The following is a 23,207-nucleotide window of genomic DNA, read 5'->3' on the forward strand; positions in this document are numbered from 1 at the left end:
ACTTCACGTATTGGCGGGTTATCATCTGGCAGGGGATCGGCCACGCACTCCACGCGTCGGCAGGGGAATCGGCTGGGTCTCCAGGCCTTGGCAGGGAGATCGGCCAGGCATTTCACGTATTGGCGGGTTCTCAGCTGGCAGGGGAATCGGCTAGGCACTCCACGCGTCGGCAGGGGGATCGGCTGGGCACTCTACGCCTCGGCATGGGGATCGACCGGGCACTCCAGGCCTTGGCAGGGAGATCGGCCAGGCACTTCACGTATTGGCGGGTTATCAGCTGGCAGGGGATCGGCCAAGCACTCCACGCGTCGGCAGGGGAATCGTCTGGGCACTCCAGGCCTTGGCAGGAAGATCGGCCAGGCACTTCACGTATTGGCGGGTTATCAGCTGGCAAGGGGAATCGGCTAGGCACTCCACGCGTCGGCAGGAGAATCGGCTGGGCACTCCACGCCTCGGCATGGGAATCGACCGGGCACCCCAGGCCTTGGAAGGGAGATCGGCCAGGCACTTCACGTATTGGCGGGTTATCAGCTGGCAGGGGATCGGCCAAGCACTCCACGCCTCGGCATGGGGATCGACCGGGCACTCCAGGCCTTGGCAGGAAGATCGGCCAGGCACTTCACGTATTGGCGGGTTATCAGCTGGCAAGGGGAATCGGCTAGGCACTCCACGCGTCGGAAGGAGAATCGGCTGGGCACTCCACGCCTCGGCATGGGGATCAACCGGGCACTCCAGGCCTTGGCAGGGAGATTGGCCAGGCACTTCACGTATTGGCGGGTTATCAGCTGGCAGGGGATCGGCCAAGCACTCCACGCCTCGGCATGGGGATCGACCGGGCACTCCAGGCCTTGGCAGGAAGATCGGCCAGGCACTTCACGTATTGGCGGGTTATCAGCTGGCAAGGGGAATCGGCTAGGCACTCCACGCGTCGGCAGGAGAATCGGCTGGGCACTCCACGCCTCGGCATGGGGATCAACCAGGCACTCCAGGACTTGGCAGGGAGATTGGCCAGGCACTTCACGTATTGGCGGGTTATCAGCTGGCAGGGGATCGGCCAAGCACTCCACGCCTCGGCATGGGGATCGACCGGGCACTTCAGGCCTTGGCAGGAAGATCGGCCAAACACTTCACGTATTGGCGGGTTATCAGCTGGCAAGGGGAATCGGCTAGGCACTCCACGCGTCGGCAGGAGAATCGGCTGGGCACTCCACGCCTCGGCATGGGGATCGACCGGGCACTCCAGGCCTTGGCAGGGAGATCGGCCAGGCACTTCACGTATTGGCGGGTTATCAGCTGGCAGGGGATCGGCCAAGCACTCCACGCGTCGGCAGGGGAATCGTCTGGGCACTCCAGGCCTTGGCAGGGAGATCGGCCAGGCACTTCACGTATTGGCGGGTTATCATCTGGTAGGGCATCGGCCAAGCACTCTGCGCGTCGGCAGGGGAATCGGCTGGGCACTCCAGGCCTTGGCAGGGAGATCGGCCAGGCACTTCACGTATTGGCGGGTTCTCAGCTGGCAGGGGAATCGGCTAGGCACTCCACGCGTCGGCAGGGGGATCGGCTGGGCACTCCACGCCTCGGCATGGGGATCGACCGGGCACTCCAGGCCTTGGCAGGGAGATTGGCCAGGCACTTCACGTATTGGCGGGTTATCAGCTGGCAGTGGATTGGCTAAGCACTCCACGCGTCGGAAGGGGAATCGGCTGGGCCTCCAGGCCTTGGCAGGGAGATCGGCCAGGTACTTCACGTATTGGTGGGTTATCAGCTGGCAGGGGATCGGCCAAGCACTCCACGCCTCGGCATGGGGATCGACCGGGCACTCCAGGCCTTGGCAGGAAGATCGGCCAGGCACTTCACGTATTGGCGGGTTATCAGCTGGCAAGGGGAATCGGCTAGGCACTCCACGCGTCGGAAGGAGAATCGGCTGGGCACTCCACGCCTCGGCATGGGGATCAACCGGGCACTCCAGGCCTTGGCAGGGAGATTGGCCAGGCACTTCACGTATTGGCGGGTTATCAGCTGGCAGGGGATCGGCCAAGCACTCCACGCCTCGGCATGGGGATCGACCGGGCACTCCAGGCCATGGCAGGAAGATCGGCCAGGCACTTCACGTATTGGCGGTTTATCAGCTGGCAAGGGGAATCGGCTAGGCACTCCACGCGTCGGCAGGAGAATCGGCTGGGCACTCCACGCCTCGGCATGGGGATCAACCAGGCACTCCAGGCCTTGGCAGGGAGATTGGCCAGGCACTTCACGTATTGGCGGGTTATCAGCTGGCAGGGGATCGGCCAAGCACTCCACGCCTCGGCATGGGGATCGACCGGGCACTTCAGGCCTTGGCAGGGAGATTGGCCAGGTACTTCACGTATTGGCGGGTTCTCAGCTGGCAGGGGAATCGGCTAGGCACTCCACGCGTCGGCAGGGGGATCGGCTGGGCACTCCACGCCTCGGGATGGGGATCGACCGGGCACTCCTGGCCTTGGCAGGGAGATTGGCCAGGCACTTCACGTATTGGCGGGTTATCAGCTGGCAGTGGATCGGCTAAGCACTCCACGCGTCGGAAGGGGAATCAGCTGGGCCTCCAGGCCTTGGCAGGGAGATCGGCCAGGTACTTCACGTATTGGTGGGTTATCAGCTGGCAGGGGATCGGCCAAGCACTCCACGCGTCGGCAGGGGAATCGTCTGGGCACTCCAGGCTTTGGCAGGGAGATCGGCCAGGCACTTCACGTATTGGCGGGTTATCAGCTGGCAGGGGATCGGCCAAGCACTCCACGCGTCGGCAGGGGAATCGGCTGGGCCTCCAGGCCTTGGCAGGGAGATCGGCCAGGCACTTCACGTATTGGCGGGTTATCATCTGGCAGGGGATCGGCCAAGCACTCCACGCGTCGGCAGGGGAATTGGCTGGGCCTCCATGCCTTGGCAGGGAGATCGGCCAGGCACTTCACGTATTGGCGGGTTATCAGCTGGCAGGGGATCGGCCAAGCACTCCACGCGTCGGCAGGGGAATCGGCTGGGCCTCCAGGCCTTGGCAGGGAGATCGGCCAGGCACTTCACGTATTGGCGGGTTATCAGCTGGCAAGGGGAATCGGCTAGGCACTCCACGCGTCGGCAGGAGAATCGGCTGGGCACTCCACGCCTCGGCATGGGAATCGACCGGGCACTCCAGGCCTTGGAAGGGAGATCGGCCAGGCACTTCACGTATTGGTGGGTTATCAGCTGGCAGGGGATCGGCCAAGCACTCCACGCCTCGGCATGGGGATCGACCGGGCACTCCAGGCCTTGGCAGGAAGATCGGCCAGGCACTTCACGTATTGGCGGGTTATCAGCTGGCAGGGGATCGGCCAAGCACTCCACGCGTCGGCAGGGGAATCGGCTGGGCCTCCAGGCCTTGGCAGGGAGATCGGCCAGGCACTTCACGTATTGGCGGGTTATCATCTGGCAGGGGATCGGCCAAGCACTCCACGCGTCGGCAGGGGAATCGGCTGGGCCTCCATGCCTTGGCAGGGAGATCGGCCAGGCACTTCACGTATTGGCGGGTTATCAGCTGGCAGGGGATCGGCCAAGCACTCCACGCGTCGGCAGGGGAATCGTCTGGGCACTCCAGGCCTTGGCAGGGAGATCGGCCAGGCACTTCACGTATTGGCGGGTTATCAGCTGGCAGGGGATCGGCCAAGCACTCCACGCGTCGGCAGGGGAATCGGGTGGGCCTCCAGGCCTTGGCAGGGAGATCGGCCAGGCACTTCACGTATTGGCGGGTTATCATCTGGCAGGGGATCGGCCAAGCACTCCACGCGTCGGCAGGGGAATTGGCTGGGCCTCCATGCCTTGGCAGGGAGATCGGCCAGGCACTTCACGTATTGGCGGGTTATCAGCTGGCAGGGGATCGGCCAAGCACTCCACGCGTCGGCAGGGGAATCGTCTGGGCACTCCAGGCCTTAGCAGGGAGATCGGCCAGGCACTTCACGTATTGGCGGGTTCTAAGCTGGCAGGGGAATCGGCGAGGCACTCCGCGCGTCGGCAGGGGGATCGGCTGGGCACTCCACGCCTCGGCATGGGGATCGACCGGGCACTCCAGGCCTTGGCAGGGAGATCGGCCAGGCACTTCACGTATTGGCGGGTTATCAGCTGGCAGGGGATCGGCCAAGCACTCCACGCGATTGCATGGGGATCGACCGGGCACTCCAGGCCTTGGCAGGGAGATCGGCCAGGCACGTCACGTATTGGCGGGTTATCAGCTGGCAGGGGATCGGCCAAGCACTCCACGCGTCGGCAGGGGAATCGTCTGGGCACTCCAGGCTTTGGCAGGGAGATCGGCCAGGCACTTCACGTATTGGCGGGTTATCAGCTGGCAGGGGATCGGCCAAGCGCTCCACGCGTCGGCAGGGGAATCGGCTGGGCCTCCAGGCCTTGGCAGGGAGATCGGCCAGGCACTTCACGTATTGGCGGGTTATCATCTGGCAGGGGATCGGCCAAGCACTCCACGCGTCGGCAGGGAAATCGACCGGGCATTCCAGGCCTTGGCAGGGAGATTGGCCAGGCGCGTCACGTATTGGCGGGTTATCAGCTGGCAGGGGATCGGCCAAGCACTCCACGCGTCGGCAGGGGAATCGTCTGGGCACTCCAGGCTTTGGCAGGGAGATCGGCCAGGCACTTCACGTATTGGCGGGTTATCAGCTGGCAGGGGATCGGCCAAGCACTCCACGCGTCGGCAGGGGAATCGTCTGGGCCTCCAGGCCTTGGCAGGGAGATCGGCCAGGCACTTCACGTATTGGCGGGTTATCATCTGGCAGGGGATCGGCCAAGCACTCCACGCGTCGGCAGGGGAATTGGCTGGGCCTCCATGCCTTGGTAGGGAGATCGGCCAGGCACTTCACGTATTGGCGGGTTATCAGCTGCCAGGGGATCGGCCAAGCACTCCACGCGTCGGCAGGGGAATCGTCTGGGCACTCCAGGCCTTAGCAGGGAGATCGGCCAGGCACTTCACGTATTGGCGGGTTCTAAGCTGGCAGGGGAATCGGCGAGGCACTCCGCGCGTCGGCAGGGGGATCGGCTGGGCACTCCACGCCTCGGCATGGGGATCGACCGGGCACTCCAGGCCTTGGCAGGGAGATCGGCCAGGCACTTCACGTATTGGCGGGTTATCAGCTGGCAGGGGATCGGCCAAGCACTCCACGCGATTGCATGGGGATCGACCGGGCACTCCAGGCCTTGGCAGGGAGATCGGCCAGGCACGTCACGTATTGGCGGGTTATCAGCTGGCAGGGGATCGGCCAAGCACTCCACGCGTCGGCAGGGGAATCGGCTGGGCCTCTAGGCCTTGGCAGGGAAATCGGCCAGGCACTTCACGTATTGGCGGGTTATCATCTGGCAGGGCATCGGCCAAGCACTCCACGCGTCGGCAGGGGAATCGGCTGGGCCTCCAGGCCTTGGCAGGGAGATCGGCCAGGCACGTCACTTATTGGCGGGTTATCAGCTGGCAGGGGATCGGCCAAGCACTCCACGCGTCGGCAGGGGAATCGGCTGGGCCTCCAGGCCTTGGCAGGGAGATCGGCTAGGCACTTCACGTACTGGCGGGTTATCAGCTGGCAGGGGATCGGCCAAGCACTCCACGCGTCGGCAGGGGAATCGTCTGCGCACTCCAGGCCTTGGCAGGAAGATCGGCCAGGCACTTCACGTATTGGCGGGTAATCAGCTGGCAAGGGGAATCGGCTAGGCACTCCACGCGTCGGAAGGAGAATCGGCTGGGCACTCCACGCCTCGGCATGGGGATAGACCGGGCATTCCAGGCCTTGGAAGGGAGATCGGCCAGGTACTTCACGTATTGGCGGGTTATCAGCTGGCAGGGGATCGGCCAAGCACTCCACGCGACGGCAGAGGAATCGGCTAGGCACTCCACGCGTCGGCAGGGGAATCGTCTGGGCACTCCAGGCCTTGGCAGGGAGATCGGCCAGGCACTTCACGTATTGGCCGGTTATTAGCTGGCAGGGGAATCGGCTAGGCCCTCCACGCGTCGGCAGGGGAATCGGCTGGGCACTCCACGCCTCGGCATGGGGATCGACCGGGCACTCCTGGCCTTGGCAGGGAGATTGGCCAGGCACTTTACTAATTGGCGGGTTATCAGCTGGCAGTGGATCGGCTAAGCACTCCACGCGTCGGAAGGGGAATCGGCTGGGCCTCCAGGCCTTGGCAGGGAGATCGGCCAGGTACTTCACGTATTGGCGGGTTATCAGCTGGCAGGGGATCGGCCAAGCACTCCACGCGTCGGCAGGGGAATCGTCTGGGCACTCCAGGCCTTGGCAGGGAGATCGGCCAGGCACTTCACGTATTGGCGGGTTATCAGCTGGCAGAGGAATCGGCTAGGCACTCCACGCTTCAGCAGGGGAATCGGCTTGGCACTCCACGCCTCGGCATAGGGATCGACCGGGCACTCCAGGCTTTGGCAGGGAGATCGGCCAGGCACTCCACGCTATGGCAGGGGAATCGGCTGGGCACTCCAGGCTTTGGCAGGGAGATCGGCCAGGCACTTCACGTATTGGCGGGTTATCAGCTGGCAGGGGATCGGCCAAGCACTCCACGCGTCGGCAGGGGAATTGGCTGGGCCTCCATGCCTTGGCAGGGAGATCGGCCAGGCACTTCACGTATTGGCGGGTTATCAGCTGGCAGGGGATCGGCCAAGCACTCCACGCGTCGGCAGGGGAATCGTCTAGGCACTCCAGGCCTTAGCAGGGAGATCGGCCAGGCACTTCACGTATTGGCGGGTTCTAAGCTGGCAGGGGAATCGGCGAGGCACTCCGCGCGTCGGCAGGGGGATCGGCTGGGCACTCCACGCCTCGGCATGGGGATCGACCGGGCACTCCAGGCCTTGGCAGGGAGATCGGCCAGGCACTTCACGTATTGGCGGGTTATCAGCTGGCAGAGGATCGGCCAAGCACTCCACGCGATTGCATGGGGATCGACCGGGCACTCCAGGCCTTGGCAGGAGATCGGCCAGGCACGTCACGTATTGGCGGGTTATCAGCTGGCAGGGGATCGGCCAAGCACTCCACGCGTCGGCAGGGGAATCGGCTGGGCCTCTAGGCCTTGGCAGGGAAATCGGCCAGGCACTTCACGTATTGGCGGGTTATCATCTGGCAGGGCATCGGCCAAGCACTCCACGCGTCGGCAGGGGAATCGGCTGGGCCTCCAGGCCTTGGCAGGGAGATCGGCCAGGCACGTCACTTATTGGCGGGTTATCAGCTGGCAGGGGATCGGCCAAGCACTCCACGCGTCGGCAGGGGAATCGGCTGGGCCTCCAGGCCTTGGCAGGGAGATCAGCCAGGCACTTCACGTATTGGCGGGTTATCATCTGGCAGGGGATCGGCCACGCACTCCACGCGTCGGCAGGGGAATCGGCTGGGTCTCCAGGCCTTGGCAGGGAGATCGGCCAGGCATTTCACGTATTGGCGGGTTCTCAGCTGGCAGGGGAATCGGCTAGGCACTCTACGCGTCGGCAGGGGGATCGGCTGGGCACTCTACGCCTCGGCATGGGGATCGACCGGGCACTCCAGGCCTTGGCAGGGAGATCGGCCAGGCACTTCACGTATTGGCGGGTTATCAGCTGGCAGGGGATCGGCCAAGCACTCCACGCGTCGGCAGGGGAATCGTCTGGGCACTCCAGGCCTTGGCAGGAAGATCGGCCAGGCACTTCACGTATTGGCGGGTTATCAGCTGGCAAGGGGAATCGGCTAGGCACTCCACGCGTCGGCAGGAGAATCGGCTGGGCACTCCACGCCTCGGCATGGGAATCGACCGGGCACTCCAGGCCTTGGAAGGGAGATCGGCCAGGCACTTCACGTATTGGCGGGTTATCAGCTGGCAGGGGATCGGCCAAGCACTCCACGCCTCGGCATGGGGATCGACCGGGCACTCCAGGCCTTGGCAGGAAGATCGGCCAGGCACTTCACGTATTGGCGGGTTATCAGCTGGCAAGGGGAATCGGCTAGGCACTCCACGCGTCGGAAGGAGAATCGGCTGGGCACTCCACGCCTCGGCATGGGGATCAACCGGGCACTCCAGGCCTTGGCAGGGCGATTGGCCAGGCACTTCACGTATTGGCGGGTTATCAGCTGGCAGGGGATCGGCCAAGCACTCCACGCCTCGGCATGGGGATCGACCGGGCACTCCAGGCCTTGGCAGGAAGATCGGCCAGGTACTTCACGTATTGGCGGGTTATCAGCTGGCAGGGGATCGGCCAAGCACTCCACGCCTCGGCATGGGGATCGACCGGGCACTCCAGGCCTTGGCAGGAAGATCGGCCAGGCACTTCACGTATTGGCGGTTTATCAGCTGGCAAGGGGAATCGGCTAGGCACTCCACGCGTCGGCAGGAGAATCGGCTGGGCACTCCACGCCTCGGCATGGGGATCGACCGGGCACTCCAGGCCTTGGCAGGAAGATCGGCCAGGCACTTCACGTATTGGCGGGTTATCAGCTGGCAGGGGATCGGCCAAGCACTCCACGCGTCGGCAGGGGAATCGGCTGGGCCTCCAGGCCTTGGCAGGGAGATCGGCCAGGCACTTCACGTATTGGCGGGTTATCATCTGGCAGGGGATCGGCCAAGCACTCCACGCGTCGGCAGGGGAATCGTCTAGGCACTCCAGGCCTTAGCAGGGAGATCGGCCAGGCACTTCACGTATTGGCGGGTTCTCAGCTGGCAGGGGAATCGGCTAGGCACTCCACGCGTCGGCAGGGGGATCGGCTGGGCATTCTACGCCTCGGCATGGGGATCGACCGGGCACTCCAGGCCTTGGCAGGGAGATTGGCCAGGCACTTCACGTATTGGCGGGTTATCAGCTGGCAGGGGATCGGCCAAGCACTCCACGCCTCGGCATGGGGATCGACCGGGCACTCCAGGCCTTGGCAGGAAGATCGGCCAGGCACTTCACGTATTGGCGGTTTATCAGCTGGCAAGGGGAATCGGCTAGGCACTCCACGCGTCGGCAGGAGAATCGGCTGGGCACTCCACGCCTCGGCATGGGGATCGACCGGGCACTCCAGGCCTTGGCAGGGAGATCGGCCAGGCACTTCACGTATTGGCGGGTTATCAGCTGGCAGGGGATCGGCCAAGCACTCCACGCGTCGGCAGGGGAATCGTCTGGGCACTCCAGGCCTTGGCAGGGAAATCGGCCAGGCACTTCACGTATTGGCGGGTTATCAGCTGGCAGGGGATCGGCCAAGCACTCTGCGCGTCGGCAGGCGAATCGGCTGGGCACTCCAGGCCTTGGCAGGGAGATCGGCCAGGCACTTCACGTATTGGCGGGTTCTCAGCTGGCAGGGGAATCGGCTAGGCACTCCACGCGTCGGCAGGGGGATCGGCTGGGCACTCCACGCCTCGGCATGGGGATCGACCGGGCACTCCAGGCCTTGGCAGGGAGATCGGCCAGGCACTTCACGTATTGGCGGGTTCTCAGCTGGCAGGGGAATCGGCTAGGTACTCCACGCGTCGGCAGGGGGATCGGCTGGGCACTCCACGCCTCGGCATGGGGATCGACCGGGCACTCCAGGCCTTGGCGGGAGATTGGCCAGGCACTTCACGTGTTGGCGGGTTATCAGCTGGCAGGGGATCGGCCAAGCACTCCACGCGACGGCAGGGGAATCGGCTGGGCACTCCACGCCTTGGCAGGGAGATCGGCCAGGCACTTCACATATTGGCGGGTTATCAGCTGGCAGGGGATCGGCCAAGCATTCCACGCGTCGGCAGGGAAATCGTCTGGGCACTCCAGGCGTTGGCAGGGAGATCGGCCAGGCACGTCACGTATTGGCCGGTTATTAGCTGGCAGGGGAATCCGCTAGGCCCTCCACGCGTCGGCAGGGGATCGGCCAAGAACTCCACGCGTCGGCAGGGGAATCGTCTGGGCACTCCAGGCCTTGGCAGGGAGATCGGCCAGGCACTTCACGTATTGGCGGGTTATCAGCTGGCAGGGGATCGGCCAAGCACTCTGCGCGTCGGCAGGCGAATCGGCTGGGCACTCCAGGCCTTGGCAGGGAGATCGGCCAGGCACTTCACGTATTGGCGGGTTCTCAGCTGGCAGGGGAATCGGCTAGGCACTCCATGCCTTGGCAGGGAGATCGGCCAGGCACTTCACGTATTGGCGGGTTATCAGCTGGCAGGGGATCGGCCAAGCACTCCACGCGTCGGCAGGGGAATCGGCTAGGCACTCCAGGCCTTAGCAGGGAGATCGGCCAGGCACTTCACGTATTGGCGGGTTCTCAGCTGGCAGGGGAATCGGCTAGGCACTCCACGCGTCGGCAGGGGAATCGGCTGGGCCTCCAGGCCTTGGCAGGGAGATCGGCCAGGCACTTCACGTATTGGCGGGTTATCATCTGGCAGGGGATCGGCCAAGCACTCCACGCGTCGGCAGGGGAATTGGCTGGGCCTCCATGCCTTGGCAGGGAGATCGGCCAGGCACTTCACGTATTGGCGGGTTATCAGCTGGCAGGGGATCGGCCAAGCACTCCACGCGTCGGCAGGGGAATCGTCTAGGCACTCCAGGCCTTAGCAGGGAGATCGGCCAGGCACTTCACGTATTGGCGGGTTCTCAGCTGGCAGGGGAATCGGCTAGGCACTCCACGCGTCGGCAGGGGGATCGGCTGGGCACTCTACGCCTCGGCATGGGGATCGACCGGGCACTCCAGGCCTTGGCAGGGAGATTGGCCAGGCACTTCACGTATTGGCGGGTTATCAGCTGGCAGGGGATCGGCCAAGCACTCCACGCCTCGGCATGGGGATCGACCGGGCACTCCAGGCCTTGGCAGGAAGATCGGCCAGGCACTTCACGTATTGGCGGTTTATCAGCTGGCAAGGGGAATCGGCTAGGCACTCCACGCGTCGGCAGGAGAATCGGCTGGGCACTCCACGCCTCGGCATGGGGATCGACCGGGCACTCCAGGCCTTGGCAGGGAGATCGGCCAGGCACTTCACGTATTGGCGGGTTATCAGCTGGCAGGGGATCGGCCAAGCACTCCACGCGTCGGCAGGGGAAACGTCTGGGCACTCCAGGCCTTGGCAGGGAGATCGGCCAGGCACTTCACGTATTGGCGGGTTATCAGCTGGCAGGGGATCGGCCAAGCACTCTGCGCGTCGGCAGGCGAATCGGCTGGGCACTCCAGGCCTTGGCAGGGCACTTCACGTATTGGCGGGTTCTCAGCTGGCAGGGGAATCGGATAGGCACTCCACGCGTCGGCAGGGGGATCGGCTGGGCACTCCACGCCTCGGCATGGGGATCGACCGGGCACTCCAGGCCTTGGCAGGGAGATCGGCCAGGCACTTCACGTATTGGCGGGTTCTCAGCTGGCAGGGGAATCGGCTAGGTACTCCACGCGTCGGCAGGGGGATCGGCTGGGCACTCCACGCCTCGGCATGGGGATCGACCGGGCACTCCAGGCCTTGGCGGGAGATTGGCCAGGCACTTCACGTGTTGGCGGGTTATCAGCTGGCAGGGGATCGGCCAAGCACTCCACGCGACGGCAGGGGAATCGGCTGGGCACTCCACGCCTTGTCAGGGAGATCGGCCAGGCACTTCACGTATTGGCGGGTTATCAGCTGGCAGGGGATCGGCCAAGCATTCCACGCGTCGGCAGGGAAATCGTCTGGGCACTCCAGGCGTTGGCAGGGAGATCGGCCAGGCACGTCACGTATTGGCCGGTTATTAGCTGGCAGGGGAATCGGCTAGGCCCTCCACGCGTCGGCAGGGGAATCGGCTGGGCACTCCACGCCTCGGCATGGGGATCGACCGGGCACTCCTGGCCTTGGCAGGGAGATTGGCCAGGCACTTCACGTATTGGCGGGTTATCAGCTGGCAGTGGATCGGCTAAGCACTCCACGCGTCGGAAGGGGAATCGGCTGGGCCTCCAGGCCTTGGCAGGGAGATCAGCCAGGCACTTCACGTATTGGTGGGTTATCAGCTGGCAGGGGATCGGCCAAGCACTCCACGCGTCGGCAGGGGAATCGTCTGGGCACTCCAGGCCTTGGCAGGGAGATCGGCCAGGCACTTCACGTATTGGCGGGTTATCAGCTGGCAGAGGAATCGGCTAGGCACTCCACGCGTCAGCAGGGGAATCGGCTGGGCACTCCACGCCTCGGCATAGGGATCGACCGGGCACTCCAGGCTTTGGCAGGGAGATCGGCCAGGCACTCCACGCTATGGCAGGGGAATCGGCTGGGCACTCCAGGCTTTGGCAGGGAGATCGGCCAGGCACTTCACGTATTGGCGGGTTATCAGCTGGCAGGGGATCGGCCAAGCACTCCACGCGTCGGCAGGGGAATCGGCTGGGCCTCCAGGCCTTGGCAGGGAGATCGGCCAGGCACTTCACGTATTGGCGGGTTATCATCTGGCAGGGGATCGGCCAAGCACTCCACGCGTCGGCAGGGGAATCGGCTGGGCCTCCATGCCTTGGCAGGGAGATCGGCCAGGCACTTCACGTATTGGCGGGTTATCAGCTGGCAGAGGATCGGCCAAGCACTCCACGCGTCGGCAGGGGAATCGTCTGGGCACTCCAGGCCTTGGCAGGGAGATCGGCCAGGCACTTCACGTATTGGCGGGTTCTAAGCTGGCAGGGGAATCGGCGAGGCACTCCACGCGTCGGCAGGGGGATCGGCTGGGCACTCCACGCTTCGGCATGGGGATCGACCGGGCACTCCAGGCCTTGGCAGGGAGATCGGCCAGGCACTTCACGTATTGGCGGGTTATCAGCTGGCAGGGGATCGGCCAAGCACTCCACGCGATTGCATGGGGATCGACCGGGCACTCCAGGCCTTGGCAGGGAGATCGGCCAGGCACGTCACTTATTGGCGGGTTATCAGCTGGCAGGGGATCGGCCAAGCACTCCACGCGTCGGCAGGGGAATCGGCTGGGCCTCCAGGCCTTGGCAGGGAGATCGGCCAGGCACTTCACGTATTGGCGGGTTATCAGCTGGCAGGGGATCGGCCAAGCACTCCACGCGTCGGCAGGGGAATCGTCTGGGCACTCCAGGCCTTGGCAGGAAGATCGGCCAGGCACTTCACGTATTGGCGGGTTATCAGCTGGCAGGGGATCGGCCAAGCACTCCACGCGACGGCAGGGGAATCGGCTGGGCACTCCACGCCTTGGCAGGGAGATCGGCCAGGCACTTCACGTATTGGCGGGTTATCAGCTGGCAGGGGATCGGCCAAGCACTCCACGCGTCGGCAGGGGAATCGTCTGGGCACTCGAGGCCTTGGCTTGGCACTCCCACCTCGGCTGCGGGATCGGCCGGGCACTCCAGGTCTTGGCAGGGAGATCTGGCAGTCATATAATTTATTGGCGGGTTATCAGCTGGCAGGGGATTGGCCAGGCACTCAACGTATTGACGGGTTATTAGCTGCAGGGGATCGGCCAGGCACTCCACGCTTTATTAGAGGCATCGGCTGGGCACTCCACGCGTCGGCAGGGCAATCGGCTGGGCACACCAGGCCTTGGCAAGGCGATCGGCCGAGCACTCCAGGCCTTGGCAGGGAGATCGGCCAGGCACTTCACGTATTGGCGGGTTATTAGTTGGCAGAGGATCGGCCAGGCACTCCACGCATCTGCAGGGGAATCGGCTGGGCACTCCAGGTCTTGGAAGGGAGATCGGCCAGGCACTTCACGTATTGGAGGGTTATTAGTTGGCAGAGGATCGGCCAGGCACTCCACGCGACGGCAGGGGAATCGGCTGGGCACTCCAGGCCTTGGCAGGGAGATGGGCCAGGCTCTTCACGTTTCGGCAGGGTATCAGCTTGCAGGGAATACGGTTTGGCACTCCGACCTCGGCTGCGGGATCGGTTGGGCACTCCAGGTCTTGGCAGGGAGATCGGGCAGGCATATCATTTATTGGCGGGTTATCAGCTGGCAGGTCTTGGCAGGGAGATCGAGCAGGCATATCGATTGTTGGCGGGTTATCAGCTGGCAGGGAAAGCGGCTAGGCACTCCACGCGTCGGCAGGGGAATCGGCTGGGCACTCCAGGCCTTGGCAGGGAGATCGACCGGGCACTCCAGGCCTTGGCAGGGAGATCAGGCAGTCATATCATTTATTGGCGGGTTATCAGCTGGCAGGGGATTGGCCAGGCACTCCGCGTATTGGCGGGTTATTGGCTGGCAGGGGATCGGCCAGGCACTCCACGCTTCATTAGGGGGATCGGCTGGGCACTCATCGCCTCGGCAGGGGGATCGGCTGGGCACTCGACGCCACGGCATGGGGATCGACCGGGCACTCCAGGCCTTGGCAGGGAGATCGGCCAGGCACTTCACGTATTGGCGGGTTATCATCTGGCAGGGGATCGGCCAAGCACTCCACGCGTCGGCAGGGGAATCGGCTGGGCACTCCAGGCCTTGGCAGGGAGATCGGCCAGGCACTTCACGTATTGGCGGGTTATCATCTGGCAGGGGATCAACCAAGCACTCCACGCGTCGGCAGGGGAATCGGCTGGGCACTCCAGGCCTTGGCAGGGAGATCGGCAAGGCACTTCACCTATTGGCGGGTTATCAGCTGGCAGGGGATTGGCCAGGCACTCCACGTATTGGCGGGTTATTAGCTGGCAGAATATCGGCCAGGCACTCCACGATTCATAAGGGGGATCGACTGGGCACTCCACGCGTCGGCAGGGCAATCGGCTGGGCACTCCAGGCCTTGGCAAGGGGATCAGCCGAGCACTCCAGGCCTTGGCAAAGAGATCGGCCAGGCGCTTCACGTCTCGGCAGGGGTATCAGCTTGCAGGGAATACGGCTTGGCACTCCCACCTCGGCTGCGGGATCGGCCGGGCACTCCAGGTCTTGGCAGGGAGATCGGGCAGGCATATCATTTATTGGCGGGTTATCAGCTAGCAGGGCTTGGCAGGGAGATCGGGCTGGCATATCGATTGTTGGCGGGTTATCAGCTGGCAATGAAAGCGGCTAGGCACTCCACGCGTCGGCAGGGTAATCGGCTGGGCACTCCAGGCCTTGGCTGGGAGATCGGCCAGGCACTTCACCTATTGGCGGGTAATCAGCTGGCAGGGGATTGGCCAAGCACTCCACGCGTCGGCAGGGGAATCGGTTGGGCACTCCAGGCCTTGGCAGGGAGATCGGCCAGGCACTTCACGTATTGGCGGGTTATCATCTGGCAGGGGATCGGCCAAGCACTCCACGCGTCGGCAGGGGAATCGGCTGGGCACTCCAGGCCTTGGCAGGGAGATCGGCCACGATTCATAAGGGGTATCGGCTGGGCACTCCGCGCGTCGATTGGGGAATCGGCAGGGCACTCCATGCCTCGGCAGGGGGATCGGCCGGGCACTCCAGGCCTTGGCAGGGAGATCGGCCAGGCTCTTCACGTCTCGGCAGGGGTATCAGCTTGCAGGAAATACGGCTTGGCACTCCCACCTCGGCTGCGGGATCGGCCGGGCACTCCAGGCCTTGGCAGGGAGATCGGGCAGGCATATTATTTATTGGCGGGTTATCAGCTGGCAGGGCTTGGCAGGGAGATCGGGCTGGCATATCGATTGTTGGCGGGTTATCAGCTGGCAATGAAAGCGGCTAGGCACTCCACGCGTCGGCAGGGTAATCGGCTGGGCACTCCAGGCCTTGGCTGGGAGATCGGCCAGGCACTTCACCTATTGGCGGGTAATCAGCTGGCAGGGGATTGGCCAAGCACTCCACGCGTCGGCAGGGGAATCGGTTGGGCACTCCAGGCCTTGGCAGGGAGATCGGCCAGGCACTTCACGTATAGGCGGGTTATCATCTGGCAGGGGATCGGCCAAGCACTCCACGCGTCGGCAGGGGAATCGGCTGGGCACTCCAGGCCTTGGCAGGGAGATCGGCCAGGCACTTCACCTATTGGCGGGTTATCAGCTGGCAGGGGATTGGCCAGGCACTCCACGTATTGGCGGGTTATTAGCTTGCAGGGGATCGGCCAGGCACTCCACGCTTCATTAGGGGGATCGACTGGGCACTCCACGCGTCGGCAGGGCAATCGGCTGGGCACTCCAGGCCTTGGCAGGGGGATCGTCCGAGCACTCCAGGCCTTGGCAGGGAGATCGTCCAGACGCTTCACGTATTGGCGGGTTATTAGCTGGCAGGGGATCGGCCAGGCACTCCACGCTTCATAAGGGGGATCGGCTGGGTACTCCAGTTCTTGGCAGGGAGATCGGGCAAGCATATCATTTATTGGCGGGTTATCAGCTGGCAGGGGATTGGACATGCACTCCACGAATTGGCGGGTTATTAGCTGGCAGGGGATCGGCTAGGCACTCCACGTATTGGCGGGTTATTAGCTGGGAGGGGATCGGCCAGGCACTCCACGCTTCATTAGGGAAATCGGCTGGGCACTCCACGCCTCGGCAAGGGAATCGGCTGGGCACTCCACGCCTCGGCATGGGGATCGACCGGGCACTCCAGGCCTTGACAGGGAGATCGGCCAGGCACTTCACGTATTGGCGGGTTATTAGTTGGCAGGGGATCGGCCAGGCACTCCAGGCCTTGGCAGGGAGATCGGCCAGGCACTTTACCTATTGGCGGGTTACTAGCTGGCAGAGGCTCGGCCAGGCACCCCACGCGTAAGCAGGGGAATCGGCTGGGCACTCCAGGCCTTGGCAGGGAGATCGGCCAGGCGCTTCTCATCTCGGCAGGGGTATCAGCTTGCAGGGAATACGGCTTGGCACTCCCACCTCGGCTGCGGGATCGGTCGGGCACTTCAGGTCTTGGCAGGGAGATCGGGCAGGCATATCATTTATTGGCGGGTTATCAGCTGGCAGATCTTGGCAGGGAGATCGGGCAGGCATATCGATTGTTGGCGGTTTATTAGCTGGCAGGGAAAGCGGCTAGGCACTCCACGCGTCGGCAGGGTAATCGGCTGGCACTCCAGGCCTTGGCTGGGTGATCGGCCAGGCACTTCACCTATTGGCGGGTTATCAGCTGGCAGGGGATTGGCCAAGCACTCCACGCGTCGGCAGGGGAATCGGCTGGGCACTCCAGGCCTTGGCAGGGAGATCGGCCAGGCACTTCACGTATTGGCGGGTTATCATCTGGCAGGGGATCGGCCAAGCACTCCACGCGTCGGCAGGGGAATCGGCTGGGCACTCCAGGCCTTGGCAGGGAGATCGGCCAGGCACTTCACCTATTGGCGGGTTATCAGCTGGCAGGGGATTGGCCGGGCACTCCACGTATTGGCGGGTTATTAGCTTGCAGGGAATACGGCTTGGCACTTCCACCTCGGCTGTGGGATCGGCTGGGCACTCCACGGCTCGACAGGGGGATCGGCCGGGCACTCCAGTCATTGGCAGGGAGATCGGCCAGGCACTTCACGAATTGGCGGGTTATCTGCGGGCTGGGGATTGCCCAGGCACTCCACGCCTCGACAGGGGGATCTGCTGGGCACTCCAGGCTCGGCTGGGCACTCCAGGCAGTGGCAGGGAGATCGACCAGGCACTTTACGTATTGGCGTGTTATCAGCTAGCAGAGGATCAGCCTGGCACTCCACGCGTCGGCAGGGGAATCGGCTGGGCACTCCACGCCTCGGCAGGGGGATCTGCTGGGCACTCCAGGCATTGGCAGGGAGATCAGCAAGGCACTTTACGTATTGGCGGGCTGGCAAGGGGATCTGCAAGACACTCCACTCGTCGGCAGGGGAATCGGCTGGGCACTCCACGCTTCAGCAGAGGGATCGGCCGGGCACTCCAGGCCTTGGCAGGGAGATATGCAAGGCACGTTACGTATTGGCGTGCTATCAGATAGCAGAGATCAGCCTGGCACTCCACGCGTGGGCAGTGGAATCGGCTGGGCACTCCACGCCTCGGCAGGGTGATCGGCCAGGGACTCCAGGCCTTGGCAGGGAGATCGGCCAGGCACTTAACGTATTTGCGTGCTATCAGCTAGCAGAGATCAGCCTTCACGCGGCACTCAGCGGAGAGGCACTCCACGCGTCGGCAGGGGAATCGGCTGAGCACTCCACAACTCGGCAGGGGGATCGGCTGGGCATTCCAGGCGATGGCAGGGAGATCGGCAAGGCACTTTACGTATTGGCGCGTTATCAGCTTGCAGGGGATCAGCCTGGCACTCCACGCGTCGGCAGAGGAATCGGATGGGCACTCCACGCCTCAACAGGGGGATCGGCCAGGCACTTCAGGCCTTGGCAGGGAAATCGGCCAGGCACTTTACGTATTGGCGTGTTATCAGCTAGCAGAGATCAGCCTGGCACTCCACGCGTCGGCAGGGAATACGGCTTAGCACTCACACCTAGGGTGCGGGATCGGCCGGCACTCCAGGCTTTGGGAGGAAGATCGGCCAGGCACTTCACGTATTGGCGGGTTATCAGCTACCAGGGGATCAGCCAGGCACCCCACGCGTCGGCATGGGAATCGGATGGGCACTCCACGCCTCGGCAGGGGGATCGGCCAGGCACTCCAGGCCTTGGCAGGGATATCGACCAGGCACTTTAAGTATTGGCGTGTTATCAGCTAGCAGGGGATCAGCCTGGCACTCCACGCGTCGGTAGGGGAATCGGCTGGGCACTCCACGCCTCGGAAGGATGATCGGCCAGGCACTCCAGGCCTTGGCAGGGAGATCGGCCAGGCACTTTACGTATTGGCGTGTCATTAGCTAGCAAGGGATCAGCCTGGCACTCCACGCGTCGGCAAGGGAATCGGCTGGGCACTCCAGGCCTTGGCAGGGAGATCGGCCAGGCACTTTACGTATTGGCGTGTTATCAGCTAGCAGAGATCAGCCTGGCACTCCACGCGTCGGCAGGGAATACGGCTTAGCACTCACACCTCGGGTGCGGGATCGGCCGGGCACTCCAGGCCTTTACAGGGAGATCGAACAGGCACTCCACGCGTTAGCTGCGGGATCGGCCGGCACTCATCATTTACCGGCACTCATCACTCCACTCGTCGGCAGGGGAATCGGCTGGGCTTTCCACGCTTCAGAAAAGGGATCGGCCGGGCACTCTAGGCCTTGGCAGAAAAATCCGCAAAGCACTTCATGTATTGGCGGGCTATCAGCTTGCAGGGAATACGGCTTGGCACTCCCACCTCTGCTGTGGGATCGGCTGGGCACTCCACGCCTCGACAGGGGGATCGGCCGGGCACTCCAGTCCTTGGCAGGAGGATCGGCCAGGCATTCCAGGCCTTGGCAGGGAGATCGGCCAGGCACTTTACGTATTGTCGCGTTATCAGCTAGCAGAGATCAGCCTGGCACTCCACGCGTCGGCAGGGGATTCGGCTGAGCACTCCACAACTCGGCAGGGGGATCGGCTGGGCACTCCAGGCGATGGCACTTCACGTATTGGCGGGCTATCAGCTTGCAGGGAATACGGCTTGGCACTCCCACCTCTGCTGTGGGATCGGCTGGGCACTCCACGCCTCGACAGGGGGATCGGCCGGGCACTCCAGTCCTTGGCAGGGGGATCGGCCAGGCATTCCAGGCCTTGGCAGGGAGATCGGCCAGGCACTTTACGTATTCGCGTGTTATCAGCTAGCAGAGATCAGCCTGGCACTCCACGCGTCGGCAGGGAATACGGCTTAGCACTCACACCTCGGGTGCGGGATCGGCCGGCACTCCAGGCTTTGGGAGGAAGATCGGCCAGCCACTTCACGTATTGGCGGGTTATCAGCTACCAGGGGATCAGCCAGGCACCCCACGCGTCGGCATGGGAATCGGCTGGGTACTCCACGCCTCGGCAGGGGGATCGGCCAGGCACTCCAGGCCTTGGCAGGGATATCGACCAGGCACTTTAAGTATTGGCGTGTTATCAGCTAGCAGGGGATCAGCCTGGCACTCCACGCGTCGGTAGGGGAATCGGCTGGGCACTCCACGCCTCGGCAGGGTGATCGGCCAGGCACTCCAGGCCTTGGCAGGGAGATCGGCCAGGCACTTTACGTACTGGCGTGTCATCAAATAGCAGGGGATCAGCCTGGCACTCCACGCGTCGGCAAGGGAATCGGCTGGGCACTCCACGCCTCGGCATGAAGATCGGCCAGGCACTTCACGTATTGGCAGGCTATCAGCTAGCAGAGATCAGCCTGGCACTCCACGCGTGGGCAGTGGAATCGGCTGGGCACTCCACGCCTTGGCAGGGAGATCGGCCATTTCGTATTCACGTATTGGCAGGTTATCAGCCTGCAGGGGATCGGCCAGGCACTTCACGTATTGGCGGGTTATCAACTGGCAGGGGATCGGCCAGGCCCTCCACGCGTCGGCTGCGGGATCGGCCGGGCACTCATAATTTATTGGCGGGTTATCAGCAGGCAGGGGATAGGCACTTCACAAGTCGGCAGGGGAATCGGCCAGGCACTCCACGCGTCGGCTGTGGGATAGGCCGGTTACTCCAGGTCTTGGCAGGGAGATGGAAAAGGCATATAATTTATTCTCTGGCAGGGTTATCAGCTGGCAGGCGAATGGCTAGGCACTCCACGCGTTGGCAGGGGAATCGGCTGGGCACTCCACAACTCGGCAGGGATCGGCTGGGCACTCCAGGCGATGGCAGGGAGATCGGCAAGGCACTTCACGTAATGGCGGGCTATCAGCTTGCAGGGAATACGGCTTGACACTTCCATCGGCTGGGCACTTTACGCCTCGACAGGGGGATCGGCCGGGCACTCCAGTCCTTGGCAGGGGATCGACCAGGCACTCCACGCATCGGCAGGAGAATCGGCTGGGCACTCCACGCCTCCTCATGAAGATCGGCCAGGCACTTCACGTATTGGCAGGCTATCAGCTAGCAGCAGATTGGCCAGGCACTCCACGCTTCGGCAGGGGAATCGGCTGGGCACTCCAAGCCTCGACAGGGGGATCGGGAGGGCACTCCAGGCCTTGGCAGGGAGATCGGCCAGGCACTTCACGAATAGGCGGGTTATCTGCGGGCTGGGGAATGTCCAGGCACTCCACGACTCGGCCGGGGGATCTGCTGGGCACTCCAGGCCTTGGCAGGGAGATCGGCAAGGATCTTCACGTGTTGGCGGGTTATCAGCTACCAAGGGATCAGCCAGGCACCCCACGCGTCGGCATGGGAATCGGCTGGGCACTCTACGCCTCGGCAGGGGGATCGGCCGGGCACGCCAGGCCTTGGCAGAGATATCGACCAGGCACTTTACGTATTGGCGTGTTATCAGCTAGCAGGGGATCAGCCTGGCACTCCTCGCGTCGGCAGGGGAATCGGCTGGGCACTCCACGCCTCGGCAGGGGGATCGGCCAGGCACTTTACGTATTGGCGTGTCATCAGCTAGCAGAGATCAGCCTGGCACTCCACCCGTCGGCAGGGGAAGTGGCTACGCACTCAACGCCTCGGCAGGAGGATCGGGCGGGCACTTCACGTATTGGCGGCTTATCAGCTGGCAGGGGATCGGCCAGGCACTCGAAACGTCGGCAGATGAATCGCCTGGCCACTCCAGGCCTTGACACGGAGATCGGCCAGGCACTTCACGTATTGGCGGCTTATCAGTTGGCAGGGGATCGGCCAGGCACTCGACGCGTCGGCAGGGGAATCGTCTGGCCACTCTACGCCTCGGCAGAGGTATCGGCCGGGCACTTCACGTATTGTCGGGTTATCAGCTACCAGGGGATCGGACTGGCACTTCACGCAACGGCAGGGGAATCGGCTGAGCATTCCATGGCACCCCAGGCTCGGCCGGGCACTCCAAGCCTTGGCAGGGTGTTTTGCCAGGCACTTCACGTATTGGCGGGTTATCATCTAGCAGGGGATCGGCCAGGCACTCCACGCGCCGGCAGGGGAATCGGCTGGGCACTCCACGCCTCGGCAGGGGGATCGGCCGGGCACTCCAGGGCTTGGCAGGGAGATTGGCCATTTCGTATTCACGTATTGGCAGATTATCAGCCTGCAGGGGATCGGCCAGTTACTCCACGTATTGGCGGGTTATCAACTGGCAGGGGATCGGCCAGGCCCTCCACGCGTCGGCTGCGGTATCGGTCGGGCACTCATCATATATTGGCGGATTATCAGCAGGCAGGGGAATTGGATAGGCACCAGTCGGCAGGTGAATCGGCCAGGCACTCCACGCGTCGGCTGTGGGATAGGCCGGTTACTCCAGGTCTTGGCAGGGAGATCGAAAAGGCATGTCAGTTATTGGCTGGCAGGGTTATCAGCTGGCAGGCGAATTGGCTAGGCACTCCACGCGTTGGCAGGGGAATCGGCTGGGCACTCCACGAGTCGGCACTTCACGTATTGGCGGGTTATCAGCTGGCAGGGGGTTAGCCAGTCACTCTACGATTTGGCAGGGGAATCGGTTGGGCACTCCACGCCTCGGCATTGGGATCGGCCGGGCACTTCACGTATTGTCGGGTTATCAGCTGGCAGGGGATCGGACTGGCACTCCACGCAACGGCAGGGGAATCGGCTGAGCACTCCATGGCACCCCAGGCTCGGCCGGGCACTCCAAGCCTTGGCAGGGAGTTTTGCCAGGCACTTCACGTATTGGCGGGTTATCATCTAGCAGGGGATCGGCCAGGCACTCCACGCGCTGGCAGGGGAATCGGCTGGGCACTCCACGCCTCGGCAGGGGGATCGGCCGGGCACTCCAGGGCTTGGCATGGAGATCGGCCATTTCGTATTCACGTATTGGCAGATTATCAGCCTGCAGGGGATCGGCCAGGCACTCCACGTATTGGCGGGTTATCAACTGGCAGGGGATCGGCCAGGCCCTCCACGCGTCGGCTGCGGTATCGGCCGGGCACTCATCATATATTGGCGGGTTATCAGCAGGCAGGGGAATTGGATAGGCACTTCACAAGTCGGCAGGTGAATCGGCCAGGCACTCCACGCGTCGGCTGTGGGATAGGCCGGTTACTCCAGGTCTTGGCAGGGAGATCGAAAAGGCATATCATTTATTGGCTGGCAGGGTTATCAGCTGGCAGGCGAATTGGCTAGGCACTCCACGCGTTGGCAGGGGAATCGGCTGGGCACTCCACGAGTCGGCACTTCACGTATTGGCGGGTTATCAGCTGGCAGGGGGTTAGCCAGGCACTGTACGATTTGGCAGGGAAATCGGTTGGGCACTCCACGCCTTGGCAGGGGGATCGGCCGGGCACTTCACGTATTGTCGGGTTATCAGCTGGCAGGGGATCGGACTTGCACTCCACGCAACGGCAGGGGAATCGGCTGAGCAGTCCATGGCACCCCAGGCTCGGCCGGGCACTCCAAGCCTTTGCAGGGAGTTTTGCCAGGCACTTCACGTATTGGCGGGTTATCATC

The sequence above is a fragment of the Drosophila bipectinata genome, chromosome 3R (genome assembly GCF_030179905.1).
Source record: "Drosophila bipectinata strain 14024-0381.07 chromosome 3R, DbipHiC1v2, whole genome shotgun sequence".
Classification (NCBI taxonomy): Eukaryota; Metazoa; Arthropoda; class Insecta; order Diptera; family Drosophilidae; genus Drosophila; species Drosophila bipectinata.